Genomic DNA, 16,511 nt, shown 5'->3' on the forward strand with positions numbered 1-16,511 from the left:
TATATATGTATAGCTTTTACATAATATAAATCTTCATTCAGGAATCGTCTTTTCTCTCTTCCTACAACGGTCGTAGCCTGACAATTCTAAAACATTGTGACGATAATCACGCAAAGCACGACCTGACCGCCACAGCAGCACACTTTCGCTACGAGTAACAGCGATGGTGGCTATTTGTTCATGGTGTAAAGCCGATCTGCCCATCTTTTTTTTCTGTTGCAGAGTCCGACCCAAAGTTGTTCTCGAGTCTGTCAGGGGCCACCAGCCGAGGTGGCGCTGACTAAGATCGAGAAAACCTATCGAGAGACGTGGGGCCGACCCAAAAGGCTACCGCGCTGCATTGCACTCCTTATTAGTTTGCTCTTTTTTTCTATGAGCGCCACGACATTTACAGAGCGCACCATGGTCACGAATGCGGACAACCGCCAGCGAACAGGTAGAAGCAAAGCGTCGACTGCACATAATAAGACCTGCGTCTGCTCTCGCATAGCCTAGACGGGGCATTGTAATCAACAAAAAAATGAAAAAAAAAAGCTAGAATGGCTTCTATTATCTGATATTTCAAAGAAGCGCCTAAGAACAATACTACGAATAAGGTACTGTACGATGTATTTCTTCTATCATGCACGTATAGCCACTATAACGTCGGCTTGCGTTACCCTATTTAAAAAACTGCACTTTTTAATGAGCGCAACAATACAGACAAACGTACGGTATCCGTCGGAGTGCACTTGATTGAACAATATGAATGATGGCGTGCCGTATACTTTCTAATAAACAATGTGTAGTGTTAGAAAAACGAAGCCTTTGATCTCAGTGGCAGAACTAACGATGTGCTGTTCCCTATCGTGTCTGTTACTCAAGGTTTTCGCAGTGTTCGACCTTGACCAAGGCCAACTATTCAGTTCATACGTGGTGCCTAAACAACGAAATAAGAGCTCGTGCTATATACGTTTGCTTCTATTATATTATCATTGTAGTAAAAATTACCGTAAATCATAAAATAGAGGGTAATCATTGAAGGTGAAACCATCACGTCAGAGATACTCACCGAGTGCCTACCTAATTAGTTTGCCTTTCATTATATTCTCTCTAGGAGAGGATAGTTTCTCTCCTCGAGTAGCAATATGTCCGATTGTATATAGCAAATAATTAGTCTGAGTTTAGAGGTAATCATCTTCGCTGTAACTACGCCATAGTTTCTAAGCAACTGCGCGAAATCGTACGGCATGGAAGCACATGGAAGATGGTCACCTTGCAAAGCACATTTGTATTGCCTCAGTTAGTATATACTGAATATTACACACTATCCTCTGTGTAGATAACGGCGTTGTTCAGTTCAATAGATAACATCTCTTGCTGGTCTTTTCGATAGTAGCATTATTGGTCATAGTAAGATACCAGTGCCGTTTGTTGAATGGACCTGTTACAAGGCTAGTCTTAAATTGTGTACATATAGCAGCTAGTTAAATAAAAATAATTGATTTTATTTAGAGCCGTCGTCATTTCCCTTGTCGGTCATCTGTCTGTAACAGCCAGTATTTAGGAACGAGGTTTTCCGTCTAATATCGACGTTCCTATTCGATATCATTATGTGCGTAACGCGTACGATATCAATGTCGAAAGCATCGTCGCTACTGACAGACGCGGATTAGCAAACAAAAAAAGTACTAGCACGAAGCCTAACGATTACTTAGGACATCGGAGAATTTGAAACATGCGCATGAATCGTCTTTGTTAAAGCGGGGAGACAAACCAAGTCTGGCAGAAGCGGCCTGCCTACTTCATCCGCTTGTAAATAGATAATACGTCTAAATGTGACTGTCTGTGTTTAGAGCTGAATTTTGTGGCGGGGATTAGGAATAACTGCTCATTTTTTGTAGGCACACATATAAGGTTCTCGATGTGCTATCTCTCGAAATCTTAAAAACATCGTATTTGTTCCAGTGTCCGTAATGCCAATGTCTACATAGATGGCATTGAAACGCTCGACTGCTCTCGATTTTTGCTTAAACAATATGGCAATATGGCGCAACTATCAATTGGCCATCTCAGCATTCTGCACACAGCAGCCGGCATAGATTTGTCATAGCCAGAAAAAGCATATTGTGTATTGGTATCATTGAACGAATTACATAAATGCAGCAGCTTCGGTTAAAGGAACCCATAATCATGCACCATCTTCTTACAAATGAACGACCAATAAGCATTTTCTGTATGCTCTAGCTAGTTGACTGTATTCTGTAGTCGTAGTCCACATATAGGAACATTCGAGAACTTAATCCAAAGATTGTCTCCCCACTTATGGCTCGGAGGAGTGAGCCTCCTCCAGTCAGATGCGAACGGTCCAGGAACTGTGCGCTCGTGGGCTTGATATTAATGAACGATAATAAAACAATGACAAATTTTGTGACCCATTAGCTTAAAAAAGCATCCTGCATAATAGAGCTGACGCGAATGCTTGAAATGCAGATAGAAGCAATTTTTGTGGGTCTCAAATTGAAAGGAAAAAATAGCCTTCAATTACTGCCCCACTTGGTCACGCGTGATGCTTCCCCTTGGCCCAATGACGCGACTTAAAAAAAATTTACTGCTAGTTCCTCGCTATACAATCGAAGATGTTTCTGCTCAAAACATAAAGCAAATTACTACAAACACATAATCATCTCCTGCTATTTTTTTCCAAGATGAAATATATACATCAGCAGATACAGCCCCAGAGATCTTGAGTATCGAGAAAGTATCCACATGACTGGTTCCTGCATGCTCAATCGATCGGTTAACAGGCCTGAATCACGTTTTGTTTCGCAATCAATAAAAAATGTTGCTCGTAGTGGTAGCGGTGACCCGTTGGACGGTAGTTCCTGCCATTTAACGCTCATGACTTCCAAGTCGATTTGGCTACACACACGCAAATATAGCGCTTAACATGTCTCGGTGAGCACATGGTAACATGAATGTAAAACATTAAAAAATATTTCAATACTATTATTAAATTAAACTATGTTCAATCGTTACCGATACCCTATTCTGCTAGGGTTTCTCGACTGCTTAAATGACACTATGCATTATACGAATGTTTGCTATCCATACTTATTATCATTTTTTCAACTCGTCCCATGATTATTGCTAATAGAGCATTTGCAGGCAGACGGCTCTCCAACGATAATCTGGCACAGGTTCCCTCTCCTATTTACCCCACAGCGATTCAGTTGAACTGCAGCAGGCACACGACGTCCCCCCTCCCCTAACTCACGGCCTTCCCCCTTTCGTGATTTTCTGCTATGGTAGGGTGCGTATTCTTCATACAACTAGTATCTGGATAGATAGATGGATCAGACAGAAAATTATCTTTCTCTGACGTGACATATCATCGAATTATTCGTTGCAGAAGTGGCAGTAATAGAAAAATGTACGAAGCAAAAAGCAGACAGGCATGGCGACCCGATACGTTGCTTGGAACGTTATCCCACCGCTGGTCGGCCGTAGCGAATGCTGCTCGCGCATTTGGAGCTAAGGGACGCAGATTATTATTATTGTTGTTGTTACTGTCTCCTAACGTAGGACCTTGATCTTGTAAAATAATGATGAAAGTATAGATAAAACAAGTAGAGACGATAAGAATCGAACGAAATGTGGCACGTGGCTAGTGTTTCGGTTATTGACTGGCTAAATTACAAGATACGGCACCTAAATTAGTATTTTTTTTTCTTATGTTTGGCTATTAAGACTATATCGAAGTAAAAGCAAAGATACAATGAAATTTTTCTACGCGCCAAAAGCACCATTCCTGATGGTCGTGTCCATTCAACACCACCATAATTTACCGATATCGCAGCTTCAATTAAGAATCTAAACAACTCACTCGTAATTTTCAAAATATTCTTTTTTGATCCTGAGATAACTTATTAAGAGTAACCGTGTATCATGTGGTCCTGGCAAATGTCAACTTGGTAAAGTATCGCTTAAAAACGCTAAATCGAGCGTATTTAGAGGAATGAAATTACAGCTAATGGCAAGCTAAAGCTTTCAAAAAATATAAATGTTCAAAACGGATACAAAAATACAAAATGTGTAAGAGTCTCCAGTGGGCTACCCGTTAAAGCCTATCTATCTTATAAATGACTTAATTGACAATTAATATTTTCCTTTGTAAAATGGTTTTTAATTTTTGTATCGAAAATCCACATGTAAAAATGGCTTTTTAGCCAATTTCAATGATTTTTAGACTTTTGAAGTACACTAGAATTAATTGAGTGAGGATATTCTGATAGAAATTTTTCCTGGATACTTGACAAGTCACTTCAAAACTAACCGTAAAAAAAAACGCAGATCGTCGATTTTGGAACAGGCAGAATTTTTCTATTTTTATCTTAGTGGACGTTCGATGAGCCTGAACAGATTCAACAATAGCTCGTTTTCGCCCAAATTTTTGTCTGTTGGCTTGTTCTAGAAGGAATGGGCTTTTTTTTTTTCAGAAGTGGCAGATGAATGCATGTGGGTTATGACAAACAGCGTGTCAAAGTTTGTCCCAATGCAGGTATCATACAATGCACACTAAATATTAATGAATGCTGCTGCGTATGGAAATTAAACCGTGGAGACACAAAACGAGGTATAGACGAGTCGGCGCTATGTCCTATAAACACTAGCTTAACTCCACCTCAATGTGATGAACCCTGAGATTGGCTCGTGATTAGATTGTTGAACTACTCAGGCTGTTTGGACCAGCTTCGTCATTTCCCGTGAGCTCGCAATTGCGTAAAGGCTTCCCTGGGGCGATGCAGCGTCCTGTGACCTAACTCAATAAACCTAACTATAAGGTTGTTGTTTTCTCGTAGTTGAACCAAAACTTTAGCGCTTCTACCTCAGACACCTGTAAAGGTTACGGTATTTATGAGTCACACTGGTAAAAGGTTCAATTAGAACATGTACGCCTACTTCTTATTTTTTTAATTTTTAGAATATTACTGCATATATAATCGATTTTACGACAAGATGTTGCCCAAATGAGAGTTCAATGGAGCTTGTATGGGCAAATACAATTTTACCCTGTTGTTTCTTAAACAACTATTTTTGCGAAATATAACTATGTATGTAAGTAGTTTTCATGAGCGACTTGCGTATCGTAAGGTCATCAGTCCGATTTAAAACGAAGATCTATATAGATGGCTATAGAGATGCTGGATTGCGTTTGACCTCGTACCTAGGCCGAGTTTCTTTGCTCCCCAAGCGAGTCAGTGCCCTTAATTCTAGCAGAAATCAAATGTTAAAGGAACAGTACATTGCTACTCTTAGACTGGTTTAATCCAAACACGCTCTTGATTAAAATTATGTTTAGGGATTGGTTTATTTTTTTTTTCTTATTGATTTTCGCGCATACTCTATGCCCTTTTGTCTGACTAGTTTTAACTCTAATTTATAAATAATGCCGTTTCATAAGCGTAAAGATGGCAGTATGTTATTTATTCTGTCTTGCCTGTTTGTATCTGTCCTATTGAAAACGACGTTCAAAAGTTGATTCCGATATGAAACGTAGAATTATAAACTCAATAGAAGGTATTAAACGTAACCCAATGTATGAAGGAAAAACTAAATCTATATTTAACAGTAAACCATCTTCATCTCCGCTTGCTTTTTCTATCATTTACGTCTTTCTCTTTACGTCTGTCCAGATAATGTAACGTGGTTCCCACGGTACAAAATAGCTACGCATGCACGCAATGCGCAGTAAGAGACTGGCGACTGTGACAAGCAAACGTACAAATTAAGTCACCTCACTCTCACATATTCGATACGGGACACAGTAGCACCGCAGTCATTGCGCAACCGTTGCAGAAACTCGAGTCGCATCGAAACAAAAACCATCATCAACCCTTTATAGCTATATCGAAGAAAGGCCTTCTTTCTACTTTTATCGTTTATGACGTCAACACGCTTCCTTTGTGCCACGCCTTAGGAATACGTGAAATGCAGCCGTAATTATGAGTCGTCACTGTACTTCAATAAATCTTCGACCTGGGTTTTCGGCGTCATGGTAGTGTGCGCTGGCCAACGCATAGAAAGAAAACTGGGAATCGTTAAGCCGTTGCTTTGAACTGTTCTGCACGGCAAATGAAGTTCAATATGAAGCACACCCAAACTGATATGCATTCACTAGATATCCCTAGCGCAATTTCAACATTTAGATTTGCCTAATTATTTTTCTGAGGATAGTTGAGACCCTTAATGGTAAGAGGGTAACGGTCAACTTTTTTTTCATTTGCTTAAATTCTAAGCAGTTTTTGATTGTTTAAAATACGATGAGTCAGGGTTTCTAATTTACAACTAAGTCAGGCTGAGTTGAGAATTATATGTATATGCTAAAATCATAGTGTATTTTTTTTAAAAGAAACTTACCGCTAGGGCTGAAAATAGAAAGTCGGTACCATCCGCTCGATTTCGATTATTTGTGTGATCCGGAATATTTAATGAATGTTCGCTTTCTTGATTTACCGTATGGATAACAAGATAATGTGTCCCAGTTAAATAATGCTTCAGCCTTGGTGGTTGTAATATGATTGCCTAAATATGGCCCGAAAGACATCGTTAAAAATTCCACAAGCCTATATCTTGACGAGAACTAATAATAATTGTAGTACTTGACAAATCGCTCACAATTTAACAAGTAAATGAGACGGGGAAGTGTAGTAGCTAAGAGTGTGGAGGGTACGACTGAGTGGGTAGACAAGCATCCTTAACAATCCTTACACGCCCCAAAAGCTAGAAGCAGATAATTCCAGGAAGTCTGAGGGCTTTGAAACCAGCTGCCTTGGACCCCCGGAACGTGACTGATATTCGGACACTGTTGTTGACAAAGATGAGGCACTTGCTCGCAGAGAGATCAAAATGGGCCAAGTCGCTAAGAAAAAAGGTACAGCTCTGCGGTGTTCTATATCATTACATTCTGAATAAAAAAATCAGTTCATCGGGGGTGAATTCGAGGACAATTGGGACCACTCTCGAGAAAGTCTCTTAGGCTATCGCTGTCGCTAACTAGACTGTTACCGGAAGTGTCGTTGGCACCGTTATCTTCGGTTCCGTTGTTATTATCGGATAGGTGCCCGAGATTTAGACTACGATTGCTGGCACCACGTCCGAATCGTCGGCCGATTAAGGCGTAGAGGTCCAATTGGTAAAAGCAGAGCAATGCAGGAGATCGCCGCCTGATTAGGACGAGAGATCTTTCAAAGAAGACCATATTGTTCCTAAATTCCATGCTACTCCTGCTGCTTTTCGCTTATCGAATTCTGCATCCTTTTCTGCTTTCGCAGCCTCTCCTTTTGTTTCTCTATCTAAAAATTTCCAGCTGATTATGCAAACGTTTTTATGGTAGATAGCTTAAGAGATGGGGCGGTATAGTGTGTAATAGTCATGCATGACATTTGCCCTCAACCGCGTGCATCACATCCCGCTTGAAGGTCAAACGATGCCATCGAAGGATACACTTGGGGCTAAATGCAGCAAACAACGAAAATCTAGGCCAAATTAGCCGCGTTGATAAAATTAGCGTCAAGAGAACTGATACTACATTTGCAAACGTTGCAGCCTATTATCAATCACCAGTAATACCAGGCCGTAGAAATGCGAACATTACATAACCTTAATATTTTTATTTGAAAACACTGCAGTTTTCCCCGCCAGGAGCGTTGCTGTCTATAACAGGGCAAGGAATTAATTTAAGCATCAGCTTAATACTGCTGCCTCGTCATTATCAGCAGCGGTAAAAACATCGGCTGTCGCCGTCACTCTTAGCTTGTTTACAAAGGTGCAATGAAATAGTTAAAAGTGCTATTTCTATCAAATGATCTAATATTTGAGCCACATTTGTAACACGTAACGATTCCACAGCAATGAAAGATCGTTTCTGCTATGCCATCCAGTGATGGTCGGGATCGCTCCTTGCAGTTCTTCCCTGGGCGTCCATTATCTGCAAGAGATAACGATGGCCTTATAGAAATTGATTAATGTCAGGTATGTTTTAGGTGTACCAAGTTCTACTTCGAAGTTATTATCACCAAAGTGGCACCTAACTTTATCAGCGTCCAATTTAGATCGGGGCGACGAATTCTGCCTGTAGACTGGACGTATGATGAAACTACGGTCAGAAATAAATAATATGAATAATTTGCTATTTAGAACAACTATCTTACGAATACTTTCTCAGGGGCGTGAATTGGTTTCTAAGTGGATCCGACGTTTAGGTATGCCCTGTGAAGCAAGATATCATTGACTTTGTCTTTTTTTTTTTTATTGTACAAACTGTAATGGGAATATCTTAATAGCGTGTCCCTCTTGGAGCACAGAAGAAGAGCCAGACAAAGTCATTAATCGAGACAAAATACAAATATACAGTTGTAAAGACTAATTTGACAGAATATAACCTAATCCTAGTAATCTTAAAAGTCTTGATCTGGAGTTGATTCCCATCTTCGCCATATATAGAATGATTGCCGATGTGAAAGATCTGGGATCATATCTTACGGTTCAGATTCGGGATGCTATGGAAGTTATCCGGGAAGGGATTTATGGCGCAACTGGGTCCATCTCCATTTCCCACCGAAATCCGAAAAGGGCAGACTTGCCTTGCGGAATGTCAGCGCCAATGTCAAACACCATGTTCCACGTTTTTTTTCCATAGGTTGTTAGCTATTTGGTCTATTGCATCGGTCAGCTATGAGCCTATGGTGCGTGCGTAATATGTAATGGCTAACGTAACCCAATTGCTCCAGTTGCTTGGACTTCCTACTCCGTTATTATTTAATTTTCAGCGCCTGAAATTTGCACAAGGCTCGTTTATCGCCTTTGTGGCTGATCCGGATAGTTGTGTATCTGTCAGTGAATGCTTTTGATACATTGACCTACAAGAATGATTCCACACGATGGTCTTTCAGCTGACTTTGTGAGAAACGCTGCCTACCTGTTACAAGAAGCAGCATCGGTAACTTTGGCGTCGTTACAGCCATATTAATATGAGATCGTGTCGTTCTTGCTTATTCGGTTTCGCTGCCACTACTCCTCGTAACGGTTACCAGCACTGCTACCATCGCTGGTTATACAGCTACCTAGTGTATCTTGCAGCGCTCAATTTCCGGTTGTGGCCTACGGCCTGTCACATCCTATCATCTAACGACAGAATTTCCCTCTGTATGAACCGGTTAGAGAAGAAGACAACCGACGCGAAACTTTTCCCTTTGCTCCCTTAAGATTACATTGTCGCGGATACGCCATTGATTAATTCCGTTGTCACCACTTCTATTGCTGCATGCCGGTAAAAAAAAAATGTCGGTAGCTAAAGCAGTACGAACATGGATACGAACATATATTGCACTCTGCTCCAAATTGCCTATAGAACATGATGAATATCTGACAACGCGACCGGAATCATACAACTTGTATTTCGAGCGAACTATATTAGACATATTTAACGCTATATATATATATATATGTAGCCGCTATATAAAACTAAAGATGACTTTGGATGAGCAGTAATTATTGGCAAAGTTATACGCCTATTTTTAAGTTAAGACGACACTGTACCCGTTCATGGCTCAAGACGCGGTGAAATACCAGGGAGAATAAAACTAGTTGCCAAATAATTATAAGAATCACTACACTGTGTCTGTAGAGTAATTGTTAACAATACGACGAATGATTGCCATTTGTAATTTTCACGCTATAAGAAACATTACGCCTAACTTCCGGTGCTGCTCTGGAGTCAGCAAATCGAGTATGAATCGTTAAGGCAAAACTGAAAAATCGTTTGAACGTTAACATACATGATGAGCTACCTGGTCCGGATTTTTTTGCAGGTGTATGAAAAACTGACCCATTTGCTAACCATTTAAACCTAGACTTATTGAAGATCAACAATGAACTAGCTTTCATTGACAGCTAAAACTAGCGGATTAACGGATGCCTGCTACAACGGGCAGCCGAACGAAGTTCATGCGAAGTTGACTACTCCACCCTGTGCTTTTCCAGCTGATGAGTTAATATAATTTTTACACTGTACTCTAAATTGGTTACTCGTGAAATTGACTACGGTATCGGCAGGCTGCGCATCGTCATTCAATAGTCACAGCTATTGGCCTTCTGTGTGCCTTGATGATGTTACTAACGTTCTCTCCTATCATGCTGGACCAATCTGTGTGATGTACCATTCATTACGTGCCAGAAAAGGCTTCATATCAGACGAACCGATAGATGAAAACATCAACGAAAGACAGTGTTATATTATACAGTATAAAGAGCTGTACAATCTGCGTATATGCGCAAATATATTGATTGTACGCGTGAGATAGTTTCTCACCTCTTATTACTTCGAAGCTCATAAACGGTCGACTGCTCGGTCCAAAGCGGACAGAATCGCGTGCCTTCGCAACGTATTTTGTTTACCCAGGTGGACTGATACAGTTAACACCAGCATACTTTTAATCTATTCGAATACATCAGTGTTCTTCTTCGAAACAAAAGGTAAGTAACTCTCCTAAATAATCAAAGGGTATTGATCTTTTCTAGAAGTTAGCTTCTACGCTAAGGCACATTATTATAGGTATTGCGTCAGATTCGATGTCGATGGGTAATACTGTACGAGATAATGGTAACCTTCATCGTTCTTATTGGCCTGACCAACTGCACGTCGTCAATATCTATCGGCGGGGCACCTTCGGTAGCAGAATATAGGAGGAGAATTATTCAAACGAGCATACAGACAATATGTGTAAGTAAAGATCGTGGCGAAATTAAGGGTAGAACCCTGTGGGGCTATATGCAGTATCCCATACTTTCCTATTTATAATTAAAATAATCAGTAATCTTAATCTTTATAACGAAAAGGCGGTAGCTAGAGAAAAGAGAACGCAATATAAAGCTGAATATTATGTATTACTCATTTATAGAAACATGTTTCATAATCACGTTATATTGCTTGTTGTATATTACAGGTTTAATTACAGGAATATTAAATTTACAGCGGTAAAAGGAAGCCTCTTTGTTATATCCAAAGGAAAAAAGCAATAGCGTTTATGAACGGGAAGAAAAGTTTTCCTTCAGCGATACTTTCCATAGTGATTTTTATATCCAGCCAAGAAATTCGGTGGTCACTGGCAGACGGTTCTTTTTCCTCCGAATTTTAATTAGTGAAAAATTAACTTCAGTTGGCGGAATAATTCAATGAATGTCCTAGTCATCATTTTCATGGAGGCACAGACTAATCAGTGTTAAATCACTTGGCTGGGAACTGAAATTTCCGTCCCGATAACCTGTTCTAAACAAAAATGTCGTTGTGCAATATAGCGAACTTACCATCAGATGGCTTACGGTGATGAAGATTAAGTATGTGCTCGTTAACAGCTTTGCCAATTCAGCTCAAAAGCGATATCTCTTAGTAAAGTGGTTTTGAAATGAAACGATTTTACATCAAGGTCTTAGCTTACGTGAGGGAAAATTCCAGTGGCCTTAGAGCAGCATAAATGCAAATAACAATAAATACTTCCTGCAGTGACTGAATGATGCTATCAAATAATCCGCCCTCCCCTAAATGACTAACTGTGACCGTCGAAGAAGGGCTTCGACAAGCGAATTTTGAGTTGCGTAAAAACTGCCACCGACCACAAAGTGCTCAAGCAACTATCAGTATCAGATAATATGACCGACGATTTACGATGTTTAAGCAAACTGGGATTTGGTGTTCTTTTATTGCTACACGAACGGCAATCTACATGCGTTAGACATATCGTTGACGGACGTTCGTGGGATTCGTTCTATGTGTCCTTCTTCAGGTCTTTCTGATTTCTATGGCATTATCGTTACTAGCACACTTCATCGACACAACAGGGTGCCCTTATCGTGTTGGTAATGAAAAAAAGAAAAACATCAGTGAAAGCCCGGTTGTTGCGAAGTTTCTGAAATATAGTGAATCCAAAACTTTTTACCTAGTCATGTAAACTGGGTTCGAGCGGGCTGCAAAGGAGCGACAAGACTTGACGGGAAACTGCGATCCATCTGTGCTCATTATACCGGAAACGTCGTCAAGTCCGACTCGAAACCGTAGACTAAGATAAACCTTAATGTGATCTTTGACTAGTGAAGTTTTAAGAGTTTAGAGACCTTTTTTTTGCATCTATTCATTAGAATAAGCCTACATGATAGTTATTATGGGGTCAATCAGTAATTAGGTTGTTATAGCTGAAGAGGCAGCCCGGTAGCATTCTACTAACAAACGTGCAATTTTATTTTTCTATGAGAGTGCGGCCACAGACGTGAATGGTTCGGGATGCACCTGATAACGGCAGCAACGGCGATAGCCTGAGTAAGACTGCTTACTTTTGTCTTCAGTACTAATCTGAATGCATCATAGCAGCTGAAATTGATCGTCAAATGCACGTGCTATACAAATCATAATAATCATAACGATAATCACGGTGGTGGTAAATATAAAAGACGTAATACACGAGTCAGCGCAGACAGGAAAAAACCGCAAGCTAAAACGACGGTAGTGCTTCAACGCGGTTAGATTCGCTAGATTGACATTCCTCATACACCCAGTCAGGACGTGTTTCCAGAGAGCTTAGCGGCCTGTGAATCTTCCTTGTCCAGTTCTCATGGTCAACGATGCTATATGCAGATGCACTTGTAAACTATGGGGTTGGTGAGCGCATACAGATTCGTGGGAACGGAGACGAGGGTACGAATTTAAATGTATGTGTAGCAGCTGAGCGTAGAGAACAATTCGAGAGGCTGATGGTTCACTGAAGCCGAAGAAAGACTGGGGAAGGAGCCAGTTGAACCTGCCCATGATCGTTTTGTCCCCCTGGTTGCATTGCATTGTTTGAAAATCTATGAAGTACAGCTCTGCTACTTACCTCTGGACAAGTATACGATTATCGCAGAAATGTACATCGGCCTCTGAATAGTTATGCCGTTCTTGTTTAGCTGGTAAGCTTGAAAACTGCGCGACATTGTGGACCTCGACTGCAAACTGCAATTTTACATTCATTTCAACATGGTACTTTCTCTAATAGTGAAGTGTTACGTCTGCCATTGCTTCGCCTTCAGCACCGTTTTTCCTCTTGTTCCCGTAATCAGAGTTGTTGTTGTTGTTGTTGTGCATTGCCCTTATCGCGGATAGGGCATCTCCACCTTGACGATATTGAGCGCGCTGACACATTGTTGAGCAAGGGGTTTCATTAATACATAGGTGCTACTCAGATATTCTCCCTTCCGATCATGGTGACAGCGGTAGTTTTTGCTGTCCAGATGGGACCGCCTAAGTATTTGACCTCGGCGAGCTGACGCCGAAGACGGTAGTAACATGATGAAAAGATCCTATTTATGAAATGACATAGGTAATCAATAGACGTCGGTGGTAACGCATCGTTTTTGGGCGGCTATTTTTCCCGCAGGCGTCATGTCCATAGCTTTCTCTGGCGCTCGCCTTTACCTTTTCAACGCCTTAGTGCTTTATCTTGCTTCGTCACATCAGCAGTATTCAAGCATCGCATCATTGCCTTCGGTAGACCGCGACAACAATTGTTGTTGACAATGGTAATAAGCACAGCGCGTGAGAATGACGGAAAGAACCAGTTCTAAATAGATCGAAACCCTTGACGGTAAACTCAATGGTCTGTGTCCGACACATTTACCCACTTCAAGTGCCACTAATAGTACTTTTACTAGTTGTAGCGGTAGTAACAGCAGCTAGCCGTCTGGTGAAATGTTTAACGGCAGTACCGGACCTAAAGCTCGAGTCGTTCAGTGTAATAGCAATAGTAAAGTATCTAGTGCTTAGATTATAGCCGCTGTTTTACTGAGCAGTGCTAGTATTATAATTAAACATTTTTATCCAGATCATCTGGATAACCCGTATCTACCGTAGCGTCACCAACGAAAAGAGTTACAGCCCAAAAAGATCCGGTTTGCTATAAATGTTTACGCTTCCCTAATCCTATGGCCATTTGATTGCAGCTCACCATAACCGTGATGGTCCTTCACCGTCTCAGGCACGTACTCTACGTGCGTCTAGTGCACACGTCTGTAGAATATACCTACGTGTAAAATTATATCTGTCGCCTGAGAATTAGTGAGTGTCTCTAACGCTCATCGGCGTATAATAGGTTAAGCAGTAATCGCATCTACACTGATGCCAACCGCATCAAGGACCGGCGCCGAGTTAATCATTTGTACAATGTTCTTGGTAGGAGCCTTCAGGAGCATTCAGGCCTGCACCATTTCATGGTGCAGGCCTGAATGGGTACAATCGATCAATTTTTCTTCCTGTAGTCAAAAGTGAATCGGTCTCAGGCCACTTCTGTAGACGGCTGTTGTTGAGCACAGGCTCAGGTTGGCCAAGTATTTTCGTCGCGTCTCTCCAGTTGTGTGTAGAAGATTTTGCTGCGCGGGGAGGAAAGAAACAAAAACAGGCATGGATTGATTGGTAGAATGAAGAAGGGGATACAATGAACCAACTGACAAAGCAATCAACGTGCATATCAAAAAAGCAGGTCGCAAAATTTTGCTAGAGGGAATTATTTATCATTGTGTCCGCAGTTGTAATTAACACTAGTCTCACTGCGGCGGCAGTGACGGTGTTGCTATCTCCGGTACTCGCTGGAGTCATTCAAGCTCTCGCCAATAGAGATACAGAATAGACTTCATAGAGCTGTCGGCCGTTTCAGTCAGTGGCTTGTTCACCGGGTGCCTATCTGTCTGTTGGTCTGGCTCTACACGTATGGACGCTTGAAAATAGTTCGTCAACGAAATAACGGCGTCGCGCAGTGAAAAACAATAAATCGTCCTCTATAATCGATTTTTGTTTACTGTACAACCCGTTGAATATTATCTCGGCAAGTTCGGGTTCAGTCTCGCTATGGTTTTTATTCAACGAGAAAGAACCAAAATACTAATACGAAAGATGCCGTTGCCTTCGGCCCTTTCCTATTGTCGATATAGCATTTGTGTCCCCATCGTCTTCGTAAAGAGATGCATTGTTGGGGAAGAAGAAAAATTGAGTGGGCAGACGCTTCTCCTAAACGCTAGCGTCCGTTCAGCTGAAGATCTAGAGTACAAATAACGCGACGTTATTTATCCGCTGAAACTTAATATGAAATTGTAATTAACAAGAGATCTTGCTGCAGATGCGCATAAATATTAGGCAATCGTTTTCTAGAATAGAGTCACATGTCCTTTGCTTCGCTAGTTGACTAAGCAAAACATATTGAACGTTTTATTTGTTTTGTTAGCTGCTCGGTCATCGGCCGGCCCATTTAATGTGTCACTTGTTTGCTCGCCAATCCTTGGCTAACTTACTTCTCGGTTTTTTTTCCAGCTTTTAAGAAGCTTTTAATCACCATAATTATCGTTACCTTCGAATGAATGACATTGCGCAGCGATGACTCACAAGGACTTACATGCACACCCGCAACAAACATAGTCACAGTAACGAATCTATGAGATGCCGCTGCGCTACTTTTCCATTTTGCTTTCGTCACCATTCGCTGATGTTGCAGCTACTATTATGGTCGCGATTGCGATAGGGCCAGCGGGCCAGGACAACAACAACAACAACAAAGAAAGAGGAGGAGGAGGAGGAGGAGGAAGAGGAGGGGAAAGTGGGGAGAGGGACAAAAGGAGGAGAGGAAACTGCTTATCCAAACTGTTTGTTGCTTCACTGGAATCACCGCAAAGCGATCAATGAACAACGCTTTGTGACCGGCCATACCACAACTCGCCACGACATACTACAATGGGCAAACAGCCCAACCCAATCGCTCCTTAAGCGAATGCCGCAACGTTTTGAGCTGCATTAAGCAGTAAGCGTTAATCGAACGCACTTATTGAAAACATACATTGTAGTAGTAGCTTTAATAAAATGGCCTCTCTAATCGGCTCTGTCGTGAAAGGGGGGAACAGCAACAAACAGATGATGATCTGTAAGCATCGTCTAGTGCTATTATAGAGCGCCCGGCAGTACAGAGGGTGCGATACTTAGGCTACGCCTGTGCAACGCTAAGGCGAAAACAACAGGATCTAACAGGGCGGCTTCGTCGAAAGGGTTCCGGGGCAGCAACAGATGGCGTCTTGTTGTTACGTAACAACCAACACAACTTTCGAGTAGATACGCAGATAGACAAACACACAGATAATTTTCTGACGCTTGAATGTAAAAAAAAAAAATAGGTAACTTTAGTTATTCACATAGCTTGTGTAGTATGTGTCGTTGGCGGGACTTCAAACAGCGACCCCTGGCCTTTTTTCCGAAAGACCTGGCCACTAGAGCGCGCTGACTAGCGCGCCAAATTTGAACGGAAGCGTTCTATTGGGAGGCTGTCATGGAAGATGTTCGAATTGAGAAAAAGCGCCGTCTGGCTGCTTTGGGCAAAAGGGATTGAAGAGTACGTAGTTAATCAGGTTAGAAGAAAGTGACCAGTGGAAAAGCAACTTAGTGACTGGAAAGATCTCGGATCTCTCCC

General features: G+C 41.4%; 1 long non-coding RNA gene across 1 annotated transcript; it reads right to left on the reverse strand.

Moving 5' to 3' along the window:
- Nucleotides 1–7,637: 7,637 nt before the first annotated feature.
- On the reverse strand, nucleotides 7,638–16,123 carry LOC147753548 (uncharacterized). The gene is made up of 2 exons (XR_015310862.1): nucleotides 15,450–16,123; nucleotides 7,638–7,969 (listed from the first exon to the last, which is right to left on the reverse strand). It is a non-coding gene; the product is annotated as an uncharacterized LOC147753548 (long non-coding RNA).
- Nucleotides 16,124–16,511: the final 388 nt, after the last annotated feature.

The sequence above is a fragment of the Varroa jacobsoni genome, unplaced genomic scaffold (genome assembly GCF_002532875.2).
Source record: "Varroa jacobsoni isolate VJ856 unplaced genomic scaffold, vjacob_1.0 scaffold_395, whole genome shotgun sequence".
NCBI lineage: Eukaryota > Metazoa > Arthropoda > Arachnida > Mesostigmata > Varroidae > Varroa > Varroa jacobsoni.